Consider the following 20683-nt stretch of genomic DNA (forward strand, 5'->3'; position numbering starts at 1 on the left):
CTCCTCCTGCCTCCAATTTTTCCAAAATCAGGGTCTTTTCCAATGAGTCGGCTCTTTGCATCAGGTGGCCAAAGTATTGGAGCTTCAGCTTCAGCATCAGTCCTTCCAATGAATATTCAGGGTTGATTTCCTTTAGGATTGACTGGTTTGATCTCCTTGCAGTCTAAGGGACTCTCAAGAGTTTTCTCCAGTCTTCTCCATTTATGATGCTAAGGGAAAGAAAATGTGAGCCAAGGTTGCTGATAAGCAACCAAACTGACCTTTAAATATAGAGGCCACAGGCAAACTGTTGCAAAATCTATAAGAATTTGGGGAATGTTATTCTCATAAGCCCCTTCTAAAAAAACTCTACTAAAAAACAAGTTTCAGAAAACCAAAAAATGACCTAAGACTAAAATCATAGTGAGAAGGAAGAAGGTAGTTTGTAATGGTTATCTCTGACCATGTAAACGCAGTGTTCAAAAAACTGATGAGAGAGAATACACAGAAAGTAGGATAAATTTGCTGACTGTCTTACATATACATAAATTGGGATCAAAATTATATACTAGGGGAGGTAGAGGAGTTAAAAAGTGTTTATGAGTAATTTGAAAATTGCTCATTGTAGACAGTATAAACAAAAAAGGATTAAGGCTATTGATAAAGACAGTGTATAGGTAATCATATTCATTTTCTATTGCTGTCATTACAAATTATCACAAACTTAGCAGCTTAAGGGCTTTCCTGGTGGCTCAGTTGGTAAAGAACAGCTTAGACAATATAAATTTATTGCCTTACAGTGCTGGAGGTCAGAAGTCCAAAATGGGTCTCACTGGGCTAAAATCCAGGTGCTAGAAGGGCTGAATTTCTTTTGGTGATGCTAGAGGAGACTTCATTTCCTTGCCTTTCCAGCTTCTAGAGATACCACATCCCTTGGCTCAGGGTCCCTTTTCTCCATCTTCAGAGCTCATTGTGTGAGTCAAGTGCTTCTCACATTGCATCCTTCTGACCTTGCTCCATCATCATCTCTCCCTCTGCCTCTCCTTTCTCCCTTTTCCACTTAAGGACTGTTGTGTTTACGTCGAGCCATGCAGATAACCCTGAATAATGCAAGTGTGTGTGTGCCCAGTTGTGCTCAACTCTTTGGACTGTAACCCATCAGGCTCCTCTGTCCAGGGGATTTTTCCAGACAAGAATACTGGAGTGGGTTGCCATGTCCTCCTCCAGGGGATCTTCCCAACCCAAAGATCAAACCCATGTCTCCTGCATTGGCAGGTGTGTTCTTTAACCACTGTGCCACCTGGGAAGCCAGGCAATCCTGAATAATCTCCTTATGTTAAAGTCAGCTGACTAACAACTCTAATTCCATCTGCAACCTTAACTCCCTTTTCTTGTTGTTCAGTGGCTCAGTTGTGTCCTACTCTTTGTGATCCCATGGACTTCAGCATGCCAGGCTTCCCTGTCCTTTGCCACCTACCAGAGCTTGCTCAAACTCATGTCCATTGAGACTTCCATTTACCATGTAATATAAAATATTCATAAGTTCTAGGAATTAAGACATGGACACCTTTGAAGAAGGCATTATTCTTTTTGTCACAGTAACTAAATACTAGGCTCCAACAAAAACATAACACTTCCCAAATGTCAAAATACACATGCGTGTGCTCTGTTGTGTCCAATTCTTTGTGACCCTGTGGACTGTAGCCCACCAACCTCTTCTGTCCATGGGATTTCCCCAGCAAGAGTACAGAAATGGGTTGCCATTTCATTACTCCAGGGGATCTTCCTGACCCAGGGATAGGATCTGCATCTCTTGCACCTCCCTCCAAAAAGAAAGAGAACAAATACAATAGATTTAAGGAAAAACTGAGGCTCAGAAGGAAATAAACTAATCATCTGTAGACCCAGGGCCGAAACTTAGACTATCTAATTCCAAATTCCTTGCTTCCTTGCTCTTTTTATTGCTTCACATGATCAAGTCCAAAGGCTCATCTCTTAAGAGATGGAATTATGACCATCAGTCTAGTCCTTGTAAATAAGAAGTCTCTAAAGATAAAGACATATATGATTGTGATCAAGATTACTATTTTTTTTTAAGATTACTATTCTTAAAGGATGCCAAAAACTAGCTGAGGAAAGTAGAGGAGATCAAGAGGAGCCGAAGGCATGATTACAGTTCAGTCTCTCAATTATGTCCGACTCTTTGCGACCCCATGAACTGCGGCACGCCAGGCTTCCCTATCCATCACCAGCTCCCAGAGCTTGCTCAAACTCATGTCCATCAAGTCGGTGATGCCATCCAGCCATCTAATACTCTGTTGTCCCCTTCTCCTCCTGCCTTCAATCTTTCCCAGCATCAGGGTCTTTTCAAATGAGTCAGGTCTTCACATCAGGTGGCCAAAGTATTGGAGCTTCAGCTTTAGCATTAGTCCTTCCAATGAATATTCAGGGCTGATCTCCTTTAGGATGGACTGGTTGGATCTCCTTGCAGTCCAAGGGACTCTCAAGAGTCATCTCCAACACCACAGTTCAAAAGCATCAATTCTTCGGCACTCAGCTTTCTTTATAGTCTAACTTTCACATCCATACATGACTACTGGAAAAACCATAGCCTTGACTAAACGGACCTTTGTTGGCAAAGTAATGTCCCTGCTTTTTAATATTTTATCTAGGCTGGTGATATCTTTTCTTCCAAGGAGCAAGCGTCTTTTAATTTCATGGAGACCAAGAAAACAAAGTCTCTCACTGTTTCCACTGTTTCCCCATCTAACTCATGATTACTGTCTTTAAACGTATAGTAGGATTTTCATGGGGATAAGTTGGGTCACTTTTCTTTATCTTCTTAGAAGACAGAAAGAGAGTAAAAGATTTAAGTCAAAACGGCAATAACTTTAGATTTTCATTAGGAAAAAATCCTTTCCTTCAAGAGAAGAAAACACTGGAAGAGGTATGCAGGGTGAAAGGTATGGATTTTCTGCCAGAGATCCTTGAGAAAGGAACAAGATAGCAATTTGAGAGAGGTTGAGGCAGCTTCTCAACCTTGGAGTGAGGGCCAGAAAAGATGCATTATTTCTTTGGATCTCTTTTAATTCTAATAAGAAATGACAAGATTCTGAGCACAGAGTAGAGAGTGTGTCATGTGTCATGGTCCAAACTCAAACTACTGTTTGTTTCTGATGATCACTGCATAGTCTGGAAAACTCATCACTGCATAGTCTGGAAAACTCATCAGACCAAAGCGTAAAGGTAAGTTTGGGTGTCAAACATTTGGAAAGTTAATGTTGCCTGATAAGAAGGAATGAGACAATATGTTGGAAGAAACACCCGTAAAACCCATCTTGGAGGAAGCAGAGTTGTCAGAACATGTTTTGAGCTTTGATCTTGATTCTGTCATTTACGAGCTGAATGGCCTAGGGCAACTGACTGAGTCTCGGTTTTCTGATCTGTAAAATGGGCACAATAATACATATACCATGGGCTTTTTAGGAAGAGTAAATGAAGGAATGTAAGCCAAGTTCTTAAAGATGAGCAGACAAGATGGCAGAGACTCAGTTGATGAAAGGCTGCTTCTTCCACGCAAATCATGCATTTGATCTGAGATGTTTTCATGTTGTCATTAACAGGCCTAAGCAATACTTCCCTAAGATTTACATTCCTAAGCATGTGCCCTTTGTGCCTATACTTTCTCTCCCCTCTGCCATACTTACATCTGTGCCCTAAATTTACATCTGAGTGGACCTTGAATAGATATTGGGTAGATAAGGCCTGCTCCTACTCTTAATGACAAGGAACAAATAGAACAGACATGAAGAGACCATTACACAACAACACGAAAGTACTGTGTGTGGTGTGAGAGCAGCCAACAGACACAGTGGTACCCTTTGGGTTCTAGGGTGCTTGGCAAGATGGCAGATAGTAAATCAGAGCTATAAGTTGGTCTTTCTGTGGCCTGACTGCACCTTGGATGCTCCCGAGGACAGGTGCTCCCCTATAGTTTACTCCAAAGAAGTGGTTCTAATGGTGAAAGATATGCTATTGGTGGTGGTTGATGCTTTCTCATTCTTAGGTTAGCCTACCTGGTCATTTAATACACATAAGATGCATAGAGTGTGCATACATGTATATGCATGGCTGAGTAGATCTGCCGTGCACCTGAAACTATCACAACATAGTTAATTGTTTATGTGTGTGTGTGTGCACTCAGTTGTGTCCCACTCTCTGCTGCCCCATGAACTGTAGCCCGCCAGGCTCCTCTGTACATGGAATTTTCCAGGCAAGAATACTGGAGTGGGTTGCCATTTCTTACTCCAGGGGACCTCTCTGACACAGGGATCAAACCCATGTCTCTTGCGTCTCCTGAATTGGCAGGCAGGTTGTTTACCACTGGTGCCACCTATACTGCAATATAAGATAAAAAGTTTAAAAAAAGATGCATAGGGTGGCAATCTCTCCAGTGCCATCTGCCCAAATCCTAGAAAGGAGAACCCTTCAAAGAGATGTTGTGAATTTTAGCTCTGCCAGCAGAGGCAGAACTCAAGATCAACACAGGCAGCCTGTCTATGCCTAGCTACTATGAGCCCTAGCTGTGTCTTTGGTCCTTAGCATGTATTTCTGAAGATCATTTAGATAAGTCAAGTATGATTGGCTGGGAGCTAAAGGATCACAAATGGCCACAAATACTTCCCCTCTCATCAAGAGAGGTAGTCTATTTCTGCAGCCCTTGAATTTGGGTTGGCCTGGTGATTTGCTTTGGTTGATGGGGAGTAAGCAAACAAGATGTTAACAGAAGCTTGAAAAACATTCATCATTTCAGCTGATGCCCTTCTAGACCAGTCAGCTCACAGCAGACAAACAACTGACTCTAGACTGGCTAGCTGCCTGTTTTTGTAAATAAAGTTTTATTGGAAAACAGCCAAGCTCATTCATTCACTTCTATCTATGGCTTTACTGCTATACTGGCAGGGTTGTGTAATCATGACAGAGATAGTATTGCCTTAAAAATCTGAGATAGTTACATCTGGCCCCTTACAGAAAAAGTTTGCTGACCCTCGCCTTAGACCAATGAAGAAGCCTAGTCAAGACCAGCAGAAGCCAGTCCCAGTCCAAACTGCCAATCCACAGAATTGCAAATTAAACAATGGGAGTTTTGAGCAATTTAATTTTGGAGTAGTTTGCTATGTAGCAAAAACTGAACTGGTACAGTAACATATAGGTTTCTCAGAGAAGTATGAGAACTGTTTGCAGGTTAAGAAAGCTTCAGAAGTCAGATGAAGGTGGTGAGATAGCCAGCACAACCTTTTGTGCTTTTAGCTCTTGACAATGTTTTGGAAGAGGAAATTGGTTTATTTTCATAATATCCTTGCACATCATATATGAACTGAAACCAGAGCAATTTGTCACAAGAGTTATCCATATAGTTCCACACCTATATCTACCAGTCTATCTCTGTCCTATGCTTGTAGAGATTGTAAACAGATTGAATAACTGGATGGCACAGCTATAAGAGACAGCAGAGACTTTGCAAATAAAAACCCCTTGGATATTAAATTCTGACAAAACTTCTGTTAAAACTGTTGCGACTGCTTTTCTTGATAACTATGAGAATTGACATATTGTCATTAATTTGTCTCACTCTCCCAGCAGAATGCACTTAATCCAAAATTAAATAAAGGCTCTTAGGTGGTATTTTAGTCTGCCAAGAAAGCATCTTCTGTGTGGTTAAAAAGAAGGAAAGTGGTTAAACAGAGGGAAAATTTTCTTTTTAACTCCCAGAGAATGGATGCATTACTTGAGGAATTGGAACTGTACTTCTTCTGTCTCATGATTCTAGGTCCCCAAACTCTGGAAACTAAAATGCTTTTTGAAAAGACCACCTCATCTTGTTTGTATGCAAATAAATTATTCTTAAGCATTCTTTGTGTCTGTTTTGAGAAAGGTCACGAACCAAAGGGACCACATGTGCCTATAAGGCTCCAAATAAAATACTTTGGGTTAATGGACTGATTTTTTTAAACCAATATTTACCAAGATTTATATGAGAAAATAAATTGTAATTCCTTTCATGGTGTGAAAGAACTAAAGCCCAAAGTTACATAAAGCCATCTGATGAGTCATCGTGAAATCTAAATTTCATGCACACAATTGCCTGGCACTCAAACATCTACTCAAACTAAATCTTCATTCTTTCAAGAACATTCCGAAAGTTAAAATTGCAAGGATTTTTACTATAATTTATTATGGCCTACCTAGATTTCAATGGACCCTTTTTTGGTTGTTTGTTTAATTGATGTATAATTGCTTTACAATGTTGTGTTAGTTTCTGCCTTACAACAGAGTGAACCGTCTATATATGTACGTATATCCCCTCCCTCTGTCACTTGTGTTATGAAAACATATGATTAATATGATCATCACAATCTTTTACTCTTTAATTAAGCTGCATATTAAATATACTTTGCTTCACCTGGTAGGTACCACTTTTTTCAGTTTCTGATAAATTCTTAGCAAGTATTTTGCTGTTCTAATGAACTCAGGGTATTTGAAATCACTAGACAATATTTGACACACCGTTTTTCAGCTTCAATTTTAATTTAAATGATCTCAAAGAAAAAGCTAGAAATATGACATCTTAACCTTGAGAGACTTATCCCAGAAGCTTTTTCTCTGCCTGAAAAGAAAAAAAAGACACATTCATAATTATAAGTTTGCCATCAGGGCTTATATAATCAGTCACTGGAGAGTTACCATGAGATACGTGTTATGTCTAGGTTATGAAGAAATTATCTGATGATAAGGTAGGACTTACAATTTAAAAATAAAAATTCATCTACAACACCCTACAAAAGCACCTTGATTCTGTAGGCCTTGATGTTTCTTGCTAAAATACTGATAAATAGGGAATAAAAAGTACAGGCATTTTTAGTCTTGGACATGTAAATAAATAGGTTGAAAACACAGTAACTCTATTTGTCAAAGGTTTCCAAGTTAAAACAAGTCTCTATCTGAGTATACACTACTTATCCTTTCTTTCTCAGGTCATCATTACCTTTGTGAAAGAAAGCAAACAATAAAGCAAGAAATAAGTTAAACTGTAATCAACATCTTAAAAAACAAATATATACTGATTTGAGCCAGAGGCATAAATCTTTTCTTTGAGGTAAATAATAAGTGGGCAGACATTCAGTTAATTGGTAAAGTGGAATGGTCCAAGAGTGGCATGCTTTCATAATGAGAACACACTCATTTACAGGTTAAAGGTTAAAGCGGCTTGTATGCACACAAGTGACATGGGCTTCTTTGTGACATGTCATAGCAGATCAAAATAAATATCTTGCTATCTTTCAGCTGATGTGATTTGTTATGTACAGGATGATGATGAGTTTTTATAATTTCATATTCATTGAACCATGGAAGCCTTGTTTTTCCACTTACAAAATCAATGCAAAATGTAGTTACTACGTAATTAAATACAATGATAAAGAAGATGTAGGTGTATGTAAAATAGATGACCAGTGCAAATTCGATGCAGGAAGCAGGGCACCCAAAGCTGGTGCTCTGGGACAACCCAGAGGAATGGGTAGGGAGGGAGGTGAGAGGGGATTCAGGATGGTGGGATACACGTATACCCATGGCTGATTCATATTGATGTATGGCAAAAAGCACTACAATATTGTCAAGTAATTAGCCTCCAATTAAAATAAATTAATTATTTTTTTCCATTTATTTTTATTAGTTGGAGGCTAATTACTTTACAATGTTGTAGTGGGTTTTGCAGTACATTGACACGAATCAGCCATGGATTTACATGTATTCCCCATCCCGATTCCCCCTCCCACCTCCCTCCCCATCCCATCCTTCTGGGTCTTCCCAGTGCATCAGCCCCGAGCACTTGTCTCATGCATCCAACCTGGGCTGGTGATCTGTTTCACCCTTGATAATATACATGTTTCGATGCTGTCCTCTCAAAACATCCCACCCTCGCCTTCTCCCACAGAGTCCCAAAGTCTGTTCTGTACATCTGTGTCTCTTTTTCTGTTTTGCATATAGGGTTATTGCTATCATCTTTCTAAATTTCATATATATGCGTTAGTATACTGTATTTGTCTTTATCTTTCTGGCTTACTTCACTCTGTATAATGGGCTCCAGTTTCATCCATCTCATTAGAACTGATTCAAATGAATTCTTTTTAATGACTGAGTAATATTCCATGGTGTATATGTACCACAGCTTCCTTATCCATTCGTCTGCTGATGGGCATCTAGGTTGCTTCCATGTTCTGGCTATTAATTTTAAAGAAAAAAGAAGTTGCAGGTGAAAGGCTTCAAGGGAGGGAAATCCATTTAGATAAACATTGAAATCTCTGTGAACAAAAAGAAAATTTTCCTAAACCCAAGAAAAACTCACTCACAAGGGTGGTATTTTCCCTAATATTGTCTGTCAGTTTTTAACCAACTTCATTCTCTATCCTCTTCTACTTTGTTTAGGGTTGAATTTCTTTGTTAATTCATCTTTGCACTTCTTTCCTTTCTCCCAGGCCTTCACTCATGAAAGATTTCCCCATGAGAAGGGCACAAGTGATCAGGACCAGTTCTAATCAGCAAGAGGAATCAATGCAAATAACTGGCTAATTGCTTTCATAAAAAGGACAAAATTGCCATGTATATTAGTTTACTCAGACTGCCATGGCAAAACACCCCAGACTGGTGGCTTGAACAACAGAAATTTACCACCTCACAGAATTGGAGGCAAGATCAAGGTGTTGGCAGGTTTAATTTCTTCTGAGGTCTCTATCCTTGGCTTGCAGATGGCCGCCTTCTAGCTGTGTCCCCACATGGTGATCACTTTGTCTGTTGTCTGCATCTTAACCTCCTCTTCTTAAAAGGATGCTAGTCATATTAGATTAGCACCTACTCTAATGATCCCACTTTAACTTACTGGCCTCTTTAAAGACCTTGTCTCTCATGCATCCCACCTGGGCTGGTGATCTGTTTCACCATAAATAGTATCGGGCCTGGTGCACTGGGAAGACCCAGAGGAATCGGGTGGAGAGGGAGGTGGGAGGGGGGATCGGGATGGGGAATACGTGTAAATCTATGGCTGATTCATATCAATGTATGACAAAAAAATAAATAAATAAAAATTAAAAAAAAAAAAATAAAGACCTTGTCTCCAGATAGTGTTACAGTCTCAGGTACTGCGGGTTAAGACATCAACATTCAAATTTGGCAGGCTGAGGGGGTGGGGATGGGGACGTAATTCAGCCCATAACACCACGCTATGGCAAATCAGTGTCCCTCTGTAGAACAAGGTGAAGAGAAGACTTTACACATATGGGACTTCTCTTTAGCAGCATCATTATCACCTTTGCAGATTATCTTCCTTCTCACCTCATCTTGAAATATAGTATCAGGGAAGGTTAGACTGGGAACCCCAAAGCCTGATCTGACTTCTAGGTCTGCCTCTGACATACCTCAAGGAGATTCTTTCAGTTCATTGGGTCTTAGTTTCCCTCTCTGAAGTGTCAGTGGAAAGGAAGATATTAAAGATTTTGTCTGTGCCTGAAATTTTACGATTTCATTATTATTATTATTGATGACCATACCCATAGGTAAAGTAAGGAAGATTGGAGGTTATTCTAGGATGATTTCTGTTGCTTCCAAATCACTCTTTAGATCTCCCAAATCACTTTCTAGAAGAAATTAAACCTGCCAACACCTTGATCTTGAACTTCTAGCCTCCAGTTCTGTGAGGTGGTAAATTTCTGTTGTTCAAGCCACCAGTCTGTGGTATTTTGCCATGGCAGTCTGAGTAAACTAATATATATGGCAATTTTGTCCTTTTTATGAAAGCAATTAGCCAGTTGCTGCATTATTAAATTGTGCTCTTAGAAGTTTCTTCTTGCCAAGCGAAACAAGGCAGACACAGAAAAAGTTTGCACCATCTTACCTATATGTGGGGGCTTCCCTAGTGGCTCAGATGGTAAAGAATCTGTCTGCAATGCTGGAGACCTGGCTTCAATCCTTGGGTTGGGAAGATCCCCTGGAAGAGGGCATGGCAACCCACTCCAGTATTCTTGCCTGGAGAATCCCCACGGACAGAGGAGCCTGGCGGGCTACAGTCCATGGGGTCGCAAAGAGTTGGACACAACTGAGCAATTAACTAACTAAACTATATGTGGAACCTAAATTAGTCAAACACGTAGAAGCAGAGAATAGAATGGTGGTTTCTCAGGGCTAGATGAAGGGGGAAATGGGGAGGTTTGATCAAATGGGACAAAGTTTCAGTTACACAAAATAAATTTTGTAGCTCTGTTTTACAACCTAGAGCCTGTGATCAACTATACTGTACTGTATACTTTAAAATTTTCTAAAGTAGATCTTATATTAAGTGCTCTTATGACAAAAGGAAATAAAAACCAAAGGATGTGGGAAAGAACTTTCAGTTCAGTTCAGTTCATTCACTCAGTCGTGTCCGACTCTTTGTGACCCCATGAACCGCAGCACACCAGGCCTCCCTGTCCATTACCAACTCCCGGAGTCCACCCAAACCCATGTCCATTGAGTCAGTGATGCCATCCAACAATTGCATCCTCTGTCGTCCCCTTCTCCTCCTGCTCTCAATCTTTCCCAGCATCAGGGTCTTTTCAAATGAGTCAGCTAACTTTCGTAGGTGATATATAAGTTTACGGCATTAACAGAGATGATGGCTTCACAGGTGTGTGCTTTCCCCACAAACACATTAAATTGTATATGCTAAATATCTACAGCTTTTTGTATATTGGTCGTGCCTCAATAAAGTGATTTTTTAAAAAGTGGCTTCGTTAGGTGAAGACCTTGCCCCTCTAAGCATCTTGTTTAAAATATTACTTTTAGGAGGAGCAAGTATATAAATAATAGTGTGCAAAAATACATCTCCAGATTGGTTTCCTGTTTTTCCAAAGAGTGTAACCAATTGCATGATTTCAGCGGCATCCCTTCCATCTGTCAGCAAGAAATGTTTATTTTGCCTTTACAACATATTGCTACTAGTAATTATAATAACAGCTCCAGTTTATTGTATGGCTACTAAGTGATTGGTTTCTGTATCTACTATTTCTAACACTTAGCAGTTCTAGGAAGTAGGTTTTATTATCTCCATTTTGCAGGTAAAAATCTTGACACAACAGGACACACTTCATCTTCAGATAATAACACACCAAATTTCATGGGAGATAGCTTGGTCTCAGAGGAGTCAATGTCTCATCTAATGTGAGGACTTTATACCTTCAGAGATATGTGCTTTTTCTTTCATTAGCCCAGTCTTGAATTTCTGCTTTAAGAAATATAAGGCAGAAGATTAGGCTTGTCACATCATTGGCTACCATGAGGAAGATGATTTTAAGTCAGGGAGATTCTGCATACCGACTAAGGATGATTCCAGTCACAGTGGAAGCAACTCATCCTCTTGTTAGTCCAATTACATTTATAAATCCTTTCAGAAATCCATAACATCTGGAAGAGATATCCAAGACATTTATCAATAGTCCAACCACAGAAAAGCTTCGCCTTGCATTGGCAACTATCAGGAAAATCATAGTGCCATGGAAATTGGAACTCAGGTAAAGTAGGCACAGGCTGAAGAGGGCAGGAAGGAGAAGTCCTTGAGAGGTGAAGAGTTTTGGGATGGTGAATACACTGAGAATATTCCTGCACTGGAAGATGTCTGCCATATGACCTGCTGTTGGACGAGGGTGGACGTGATGTATTCCTTCTCACTGATGCTTATATATAAGTGATTCTTTGGGTCCTCATAAAACAGAATGAACCAGGGAAGATTTAAGGCACAGCCAGAAGCACCAAAAGTGTAAAAGACCTTGAGCCATCCCAGGGAGTCACAGATAAATTCAGTTATATGCAGGACAGTACAGGGTCCTAGCAGAAGTCCTGATAAACTCAGAATGGTAAATTGACTTTGTTTCAAGGGAGGAGCCCACTTAATCCAGACTACTTGTTGTTGTTTAGTTGCCAAGTCTTGTCCTACTCTATGACTGCATGGACTGCAGCACACCAGGCTGTCCTGTCCCTCACCATCTCCCGGAGTTTGCCCAAGTTCGTGTCCATTGAATCTGTGATGCCATCCAACCATCTCATCCTCTCTTGCCCTGTTCTCCTCCTACCCTCAATCTTTGCCAGAATCAGGGTCTTTTCCAGACTACTTGCTGAGTTATTAGTGTTACCCTTGAAAGAGTCCCTTGATCACTCAGCATATAATTACCAAAGCTTCTCTAAATTCAGCTGTCAGTGAGTGGAGTATGGTAAATATTGAGCTGAGAATTAATTCACAGCCAGCCACTTTCTTTAAGATAAATATCCAGCAGGAATTTTATTGATATCAGTGTCAGTGCCATGATAACCCAGAGGCAACTAGTCAACCCTATCCAAGTCCAATTGTTGACCACTGAAGTACAAACTACTGGTCAGGGAACACCGTTATGCAAATAGATAACTAGGTCCCTCCCAGGAAAGTTCCAAATTTTTGTTGCCTTGGTTATGGTTATGCCTTGCTCTCTTCCTGCTTCTCTGTAATGTTATAATAATATTATTATCCATTTGCATAGTGGTGTTTCAGTTGCTTCTCTTCTTGCTGAAGGATTTGTTTTCTATCCACTGCTCATCTCAGGGCCATGTTATATAATATGCTCCCCTGGGAATAGATCCTGTGGCAAACATGAGTTACTGTACTGACCAATAGCTGGCAACAGTCTTTTGGTGGTTAACAGTTGGACTCAGATGGGGCTGACTAGTTGCCTCTGGGTTACCAAGGTGATGGTACTGGGAGGATCACTCCTCAGATGTGTCTGCATGCTGAAGGAGCATGTTTCTCATCTCAATTGTTGTTGAAGCAGCTCATTCATAACCCGGCAGCAGTGAGGTTGTGAGGTAGGTGGAGATGCCCATGCATGTTATTCTTATTGACCCATTCCTGAACTTCATGGCCTATAAAGTGGATCCCTTGGTCTATTGATGTCCTTGGGGTCCTGTATCTCACACACAGCTGTTCAACAGTGGCTTATTTACCAGCCATCTCCATGCAATCAAATGAGCCATGAGCACGGGGCTGCTACTTTGAAACTAGGAGGAGATTCTGCATTTAACAGAATTGTTGTTTAGTCATTCAGTCGTGTCTGACTCTTTGCGACCCCATGGACTGTAGACCCCAACCTCCTCTGTCCATGGGTTTCTCCAGGCAAGAATCCTGGAGTGGGTTGCCATTTCCTTCTCCAGGGGATCTTCCTGACCCAGGGATCTAACCTGCATCTCCTGCATTGCAGGAGGATTCTTTATTGCTGAGCCACCGAGGAAGCCCAGTTAATAGGATACTGTCAATATAATGGAAAGAGACAGACGCCTCTCATGGTAGACAGCTGCCACACGGCCTCACACATTAGTGAACAGTCACCTCAAGGTCACCTAGCAATTTTCTGTTCCCTGTCCTCATTTCCCAACATCTTGGCACTCACAGGAGTTGCCTCGGCCTAATGGCTGACTCACCAATCTGCACCACGCAGGCCTACAAGCCTTAGAGTTGCCAGCCTCGAGACTAAAGGAATAGCCTGGAGACAATGACAGAGATAGCAATGACTTATCAAACAGGGGAACTTACATGTCTAAAGCTGGGTCTTGGAGCAACACCCCACCATGTGCAGCAGCTGGGGAGCAGGACATGACAGCACTCTTTGCTAAGGGGTCCAATAGTGAAAGAAAAAGTGAAAGTGAAGTCGCTCAGTCATGTCCGACTCTTTGTGACCCCATGGACTGTAGCCTGCCAAGCTCCTCCACCCATGGGATTTTCCAGGCAAGAATACTGGAGTGGGTTGCCATTTTCTTCTCCAGGGGATCTTCCCAACCCAGGATCAAACCCTGGTCCCCTGCACCACAGGCAGACTACCACCTGAGCCACCATAATTAATTTTAAAAAATTAAAAAATGAAATAGACTCTGTAGGATGTTTTGAATTCATCTTGAGGACTGGTAATTTTTAGTGTTAACTTTTTGCTGATTATAAAAATAATGTATGTTTATCATTGAAAATTCGTAAAATGCAGAGAAATATGAGGAAGAAAATGCAGTAGTCTGTATTCTTGTTTTCAGTGATCATAACACATTTGTGAATGTCATTCTGGCCACTAGTTCCACAGAATTTTAACATGGTAGAGTAGTTACTATATATTTGATTTTGTTCCTGTTTTTTAAACTTGATAACTATTTTGTCTCTAAATTCTTTGAGAACATTATTAATAATGCAGTATTTTATTATTTAGCTATGCCTTTTATTTAATCAATATTAGGCTGTCTCTATTATTTTGTAATTTGAATTTTTTCATGTACAAATAAATGTTTGCATTTTGAATTATTATTGCTAAGGATAGGTGTCCAGAAATGGAATTATAGAAACAGAAGAGAGGAACACTTTTAAGACTGCTGATAAATATTGCCAAATTGTGTTCATAAAGATAATTCTTATTTTTATTTCCATTGGTAATACAGATAAACACTCAATTCATTTCCCCTTCCTTGCCAGTTTTGGGTTTCTTTAAAAAGAGATTCCAATTGTTACTTTTAGTTTGCAGTTATTTGGTAACTACCATTTGCAGCACTTTATCACAAGTTTACTTAGTAATCATATTTAGAATTTTGAGGGATATATACTCATAAAATGGACTCATTTGTATTTTGAGATCATATTTATTTTGTGTTACTTTCCATTCTCTTTAATTTACAAAAATTTATTAATGTGTATAAATGTTGAAAATAATTCAACTTTTCTTGTTCATAGTTAATAATTCTTGACATGCAGTATTTTCTTTCTATCCATCAGATCTGTGTTTCCAAACACAGTCTTAAGTTTAAACTTAGAAATTCTGTGCTTGGAGGGATTAAATAAATACTCATGTCTATTTTTGTATTTACTTCTTGGATTGCTTATATTTGCTTGGTTTTGACTTACAGTCGTTCTTTACTCTGACTGAGATTTATTTCAAGTATATTGTGTGGTGAGGATATAAATTGATTTTGTTCCCAAATAGCTAGGTAATTTTCCAACTCATTTTACTGATTAATTCCTCCTTTTGAACACTCATTTGTGGTGCCAACTTTATCACACATTGCATGACTACCTGTCAATGATCAATGATTTATTGATCTGTCAAGGAATTCTTGCATCAGCTAAAAAAAGCTTTTAATAATTGAACCTTCATAAAGCATGTTAAAAATTATTTTGAAATTCTGCTTCAATTCAAAATGGAAATGATCTTCTAATTAAAAATAAGTAAATTAAAAAAATGGAATAACAGGTGCCTAAAACAATTTTACTAGAAAAATTGAATGGAAACAACAGTTTTTGAGCATTGAACATCAAGCAGTGGAAGATAGGTCGCTGAGAGAGGATAAACAAATGAGTTGAGAAAGCTGAACCTGTTGCTCAAAAAGGAATTCCTGGCAGCAATGCAAGGGGGGAGAACCACAATGAAGCTTAGTGATTTCCCTGAGTTGAGTTTTGAGGAAGTTGATAAGGAAGAAGACAGTATCCAAAGAGAGTTTTCCAGAGGTTTACATAGGGCCCCCTCAACTGAGGGCTAAAATGAATATGTATAAGAGAACTACCAGAGGCTGGGGAAAGGAGCTATCCAAAAACAGCAGAGAGTAATCACGTGGATATTAACTGAATCATGAGTTAAAAATTAGACGTTCACTAAAGGCTACTCAGGTCTCATCTTACAAAACTTAAAACAAAGCGTCCAAATAATCAAACTACGTTCAAGTAGCTTAATTACATCCTAGAACAAAGCTTGACTTTTTTTAGGAACACAAAAATATCTAACTACTAGCAAGGTAAAATTCACAGTGTCTAACGACCAACCAAAAATTATCAGGCAGACTACAACAAAGGAAGCAAAAATACACAATGGAGAAAAGATAGTCTCTTCAATAAGTGGGGCTGGGAAAACTGGACAGCTACATGTAAAAGAATGAAATTAGAACACTCCCTAACACCATATGCAAAAATAAACTCAAAATGGATTAACAATCTAGATGTAAGATGAGATACTATAAAACTCAGAGGAAAACATAAGTAGAACACTCTTTGACATAAATTGCAGCAGTATTTTTTGAGATCTGTCTCCTAAAATAAAGGAAATAAAAGCGAAAATAAGCAAATGGGACCTAATTAAACTTCAAAGTTTTTGCACAGCAAAAGAAATCACTGATAAAATGAAAAAAAAAAAAAAACCTACTGAATGGGAGAAAATATTTGCAAATGATATGACTGGTAAGGGATTAATATCTAACATGTATAAACAATTCATACAACTCAATAACAAGAAAACAAACAGCCCAATTAAAAAATGGGTGGAAGACCTAAATAGACATTTTTCCAAAGTGAAATACAGATGGCCAAAAGGAACATGCAGAGAAGGCAGTGGCACCCCACTCTTGCTTGGAAAATCCCACGGATGGAGGAGCCTGGTGGGCTGCAGTTCATGGGGTCGCTAAGAGTCAGACACAACTGACCGACTTCACTTTCACTTTTCACTTTCATGCATTGAAGATGGAAATGGCAACCCACTCTAGTGTTCTTGCCTGGAGAATCCCAGGGACGGGGGAGCCTGGTGGGCTGCCATCTATGGGGTCGCACAGAGTCAGACACCACTGAAGTGACTTAGCAGCAGCAGCAGCAGCAGCAAAAGGGACATGAAAAGATGCTCAGCATCACTAATCATCAGAGAAATGCAAATCAAAACTACAATGAGATAATACATCACACCTGTCAGAATAGCTATTATCAAATTACAAATGTTGGCAAGGATGTGGAGAAAAGGGAACACTCTTACATTGGTGGGAATGTAAACTGGTGTAGCCACTGTAGAAAGCAGTATGAAGTTTTCTCAAAAAGCTAAAAATAAAACTGACACATGATCCAATAATTCCACTCCTGGGCATATATCAAAAAAGACAAAAACACTAATTTGAAAAGATATGTATACCCCAATCATCATAGCAGTGTTATTAAGCAAGATCTGGAAGCAATCTAAGTGTCCATCAACAGATGAATGGATATAAGAAGATGTATACACAATGGAACACTACTCAGTGACAAAAAGAACAAAATTTTGCTATTTGCAGCTACTTGGATGGACTTGGAGGGGATTATGATAAGTGAAATAGCCAGACAAAGCCAAATATAGTATTTTACTTACATGTGGAATCTAAAACATACAAGAAACTTGTGAATATAACAAAAAAGCAGACTCAGAGATGTAGAGAACAAACTAGTGGTTACCAGTGGTGGGGATGGGCGATATAGGAGTGGGAGAGTAGAAGTAAAAGAAAAAATTAGAAAACTGTCTTTTGTGGAATTAGTTATATACAATAAAGCCAAATGAAATAAATATTTAGTGATTTTATAATATAAAAATGCACATGCCCTTTTTTATGGCTGAGTAGTATTCCATTGAATCTCCATATATCTATCTATATCTACATGATATAGATATATACCCTATATTCTTCATCCATTCATCTGTTGATAGACACTTAAGTTGCTTCCATATCTTGGCTATCATAAACAATGCTGTTATGATCATTGGGGTGCATGTATCTTTTCAAATTAGTGTTTACATTTTCTTTGGATTATATACCCAGGAGTGGAATCACTGGATCACATTTTAGTTCTACTTTTAGTTTTTTGAGGGACCGCCATTCTGTTTCCCAGAGTGACTGCACCAATTTACATTCTCACTAATAGAGTAAGAGGGTTCCCTTTTCTCCACATCCTCCTGAACATTTGTTTTTTGTGGTCTTTTTGATGATAGCCACTCTGACAGGTGTGAGGTAATATGTCTTTTTGTCTTTGATTTGCATTTCTCTGATGATTAGTGATGTTGAGCATCTTTTCATTCATCTGTTGGCCATTTACATGTCTTCTTTGGAAAAACATCTATTCAGACCTTCTGTGCTGTGCTTAGTTGCTCAGCTGTGTCCAGCTCTTTGCAAACCTATGAACTGTAGCCCACCAGGCTCTTCTGTCCATGGAATTCTCTAGGCAAGAATCCTGGAGTGGGTTGCCATGCCCTCCTCCAGGGAATCTTCCCAACCCAGGGATCAAACTCAGGTCCCCTGCATTGCAGGCAAATTCTTTACCGCCTGAACGAGCCATTCAGATCTTCTGCATATTTTTAAATCAGGTTGCTTGTTTTCTTGATATTGAGTTATATGAGCAGTTCATCTATTTTGGATATTAATCCTTTATCAGCTGCATCATTTGCAATTTTTTCCCCAATTAGTGGATTTTCTTTTCATTTTGTCAGCGATATCCTTTGCCCTGTAAAAGCTTTTAAATTAAATTAAGCCTCATTTCTTTAGTTTTGCTTTTGTTTACTTTGCCTTAGGTTCAGTTCAGTTCAGTCACTCAGTCGTGTCCAACTCTTTGCAACCCCATGAATCGCAGCACGCCAGGCCTCCCTGTCCATCACCAACTCCCAGAGTCTACCCAAACCCATGTCCATGGAGTCGGTGATGCCATCCAGCCATCTCATCCTCCGTCATCCCCTTCTCCTCCTGCCCCGAGTCCTTCCCAGCATTAGGGTCTTTTCCAATGAGTCAACTCTTTGCATGAGGTGGCCAAAGTATTGGAGTTTCAGCTTCAGCATCAGTCCTTCCAATGAACACCCAAGACTGATCTCCTTTAGGATGGACTGGTTGGATCTCCTTGCAGTCCAAGGGACTCTCAAAGAGTCTTCTCCAATACCACAGTTCAAAACCATCAATTCTTCGGTGCTCAGCTTTCTTCACAGTCCCAACTCTCACATCCATACATGACCACTGGAAAAACCATAACCTTGACCAGACGGACCTTTGTTGGCAAAGTAATGTCTCTGCTTTTTAATATGCTATCTAGGTTGGTCATAACTTTCCTTCCAAGGAGTAAGCGTAACTTCATGGCTGCAATCACCATCTGCACTGATTTTGGAGCACAGAAAAATAAAGTCTTCCACTGTTTCTAGTATTTCCTTGTCTATTTGCCATGAAGTGATGGGACTTGATGCCATGATCTTAGTTTTCTGAATGTTGAGCTTTAAGCCAACTTTTGCACTCTCCTCTTTCACTTTCATCAAGAGGCTCTTTAGTCCTTCTTCACTTTCTGCCATAAGGGTGGTGTCATCTGCATATCTGAGGTTATTGATATTTCTCCTGGCAATCTTGATTCCAGCTTGTGCTTCCTCCAGCCCAATGTTTCTTATGATGTACTCTGCATATAAGTTAAATAAGCAGGGTGACAATATACAGCCTTGACATACTCCTTTTCCTATTTGGAACCAGTCTGTTGGTCCATGTCCAGTTCTAACTGTTGCTTCTTGACCTTCATACAAACTTCTCAGGAGGCAGGTCAGGTGGTCTGGTATTCCCATCTCTTGAAGAATTTTCCACAGTTTGTTGTGATCCACACAGTCAAAGGCTTTGGCATAGTCAATAAAGAAGTAGATGTTTTTCTGAAACTCTCTTGCTTTTTTAATGATCCAGTGGATGCTAGCAGTTTGATCTCTGGTTCCTCTGCCTTTTCTAAATCCAGCTTGAATATCTGGAATTTCATGGTTCATGTACTGTTGAAGCCTGAAATTTGAGCCTTACTCTGCTAGGGTGTGAGATGATTACAATTGTGCGGTAGTTTGAGCATTCTTTGGCATTTCCTTTCTTTGGGATTGGAATGAAAACTGACCTTTTCCAGTCCTGTGGCCACTGCTGAGTTTTCCAAATTTGCTGGTATATTGAGCGCAGCACTTTCACAGCATCATCTTTCAGGATTTGAAATAGCTCAACTGGAATTCCATCACCTCCACTAGCTTTGTTCATCGTGATGCTTCCTAAGGCCCACTTGACTTTGCATTCCAGGATGTCTGGCTCTAGTTTAGTGACCACACCATTGTGGTTATCTGGATCATGAAGATCTTTTTTGTACAGTTCTTCTGTGTATTCTTGCCACCTCTTCTTAATATCTTCTGCTTCTGTTAGGTCCATACCATTTCTGTCCTTTATTGTGCCCATTTTTGCATGAAATGTTCCCTTGGTATCTCTAATTTTCTTGAAGATATCTCTAGTCTTTCCCATTCTATTTTCCTCTATTTCTTTGCACTGATCACTGAGGTAGGCTTTCTTTTTTTTTTTTTCCTTTTTTTTCCAATTATTTTTATTAGTTGGAGGCTAATTACTTTACAATATTGTAGTGTGTTTTGTCATACATTGACATGAATCAGCCATGGATTTACATGTATTCCCCATCCTGATCTCCCCTCCCACCTCCCTATCCACCCGATTCCTCTGGGTCTTCCCAGTGCACCAGCCCTGAGCACTTGTCTCAGGCATCCAACCTGGGCTGGTGATCTGTTTCACCATAGATAATATACATGTTTCGATGCTGTTCTCTCGAAATATCCCACCCTCGCCTTCTCCCACAGAGTCCAAAAGTCTGTTCTGTACATCTGTGTCTCTTTTTCTGTTTTACATATAGGGTTATCATTACCATCTTTCTAAATTCCATATATATGTGTTAGTATGCTGTAATGTTCTTTATCTTTCTGGCTTACTTCACTCTGTATAAGGGGCTCCAGTTTCATCCATCTCAATAGAACTGATTCAAATGAATTATTTTTAATGACTGAGTAATATT

This window comes from Cervus elaphus, chromosome X, assembly GCF_910594005.1.
Source record: "Cervus elaphus chromosome X, mCerEla1.1, whole genome shotgun sequence".
Classification (NCBI taxonomy): Eukaryota; Metazoa; Chordata; class Mammalia; order Artiodactyla; family Cervidae; genus Cervus; species Cervus elaphus.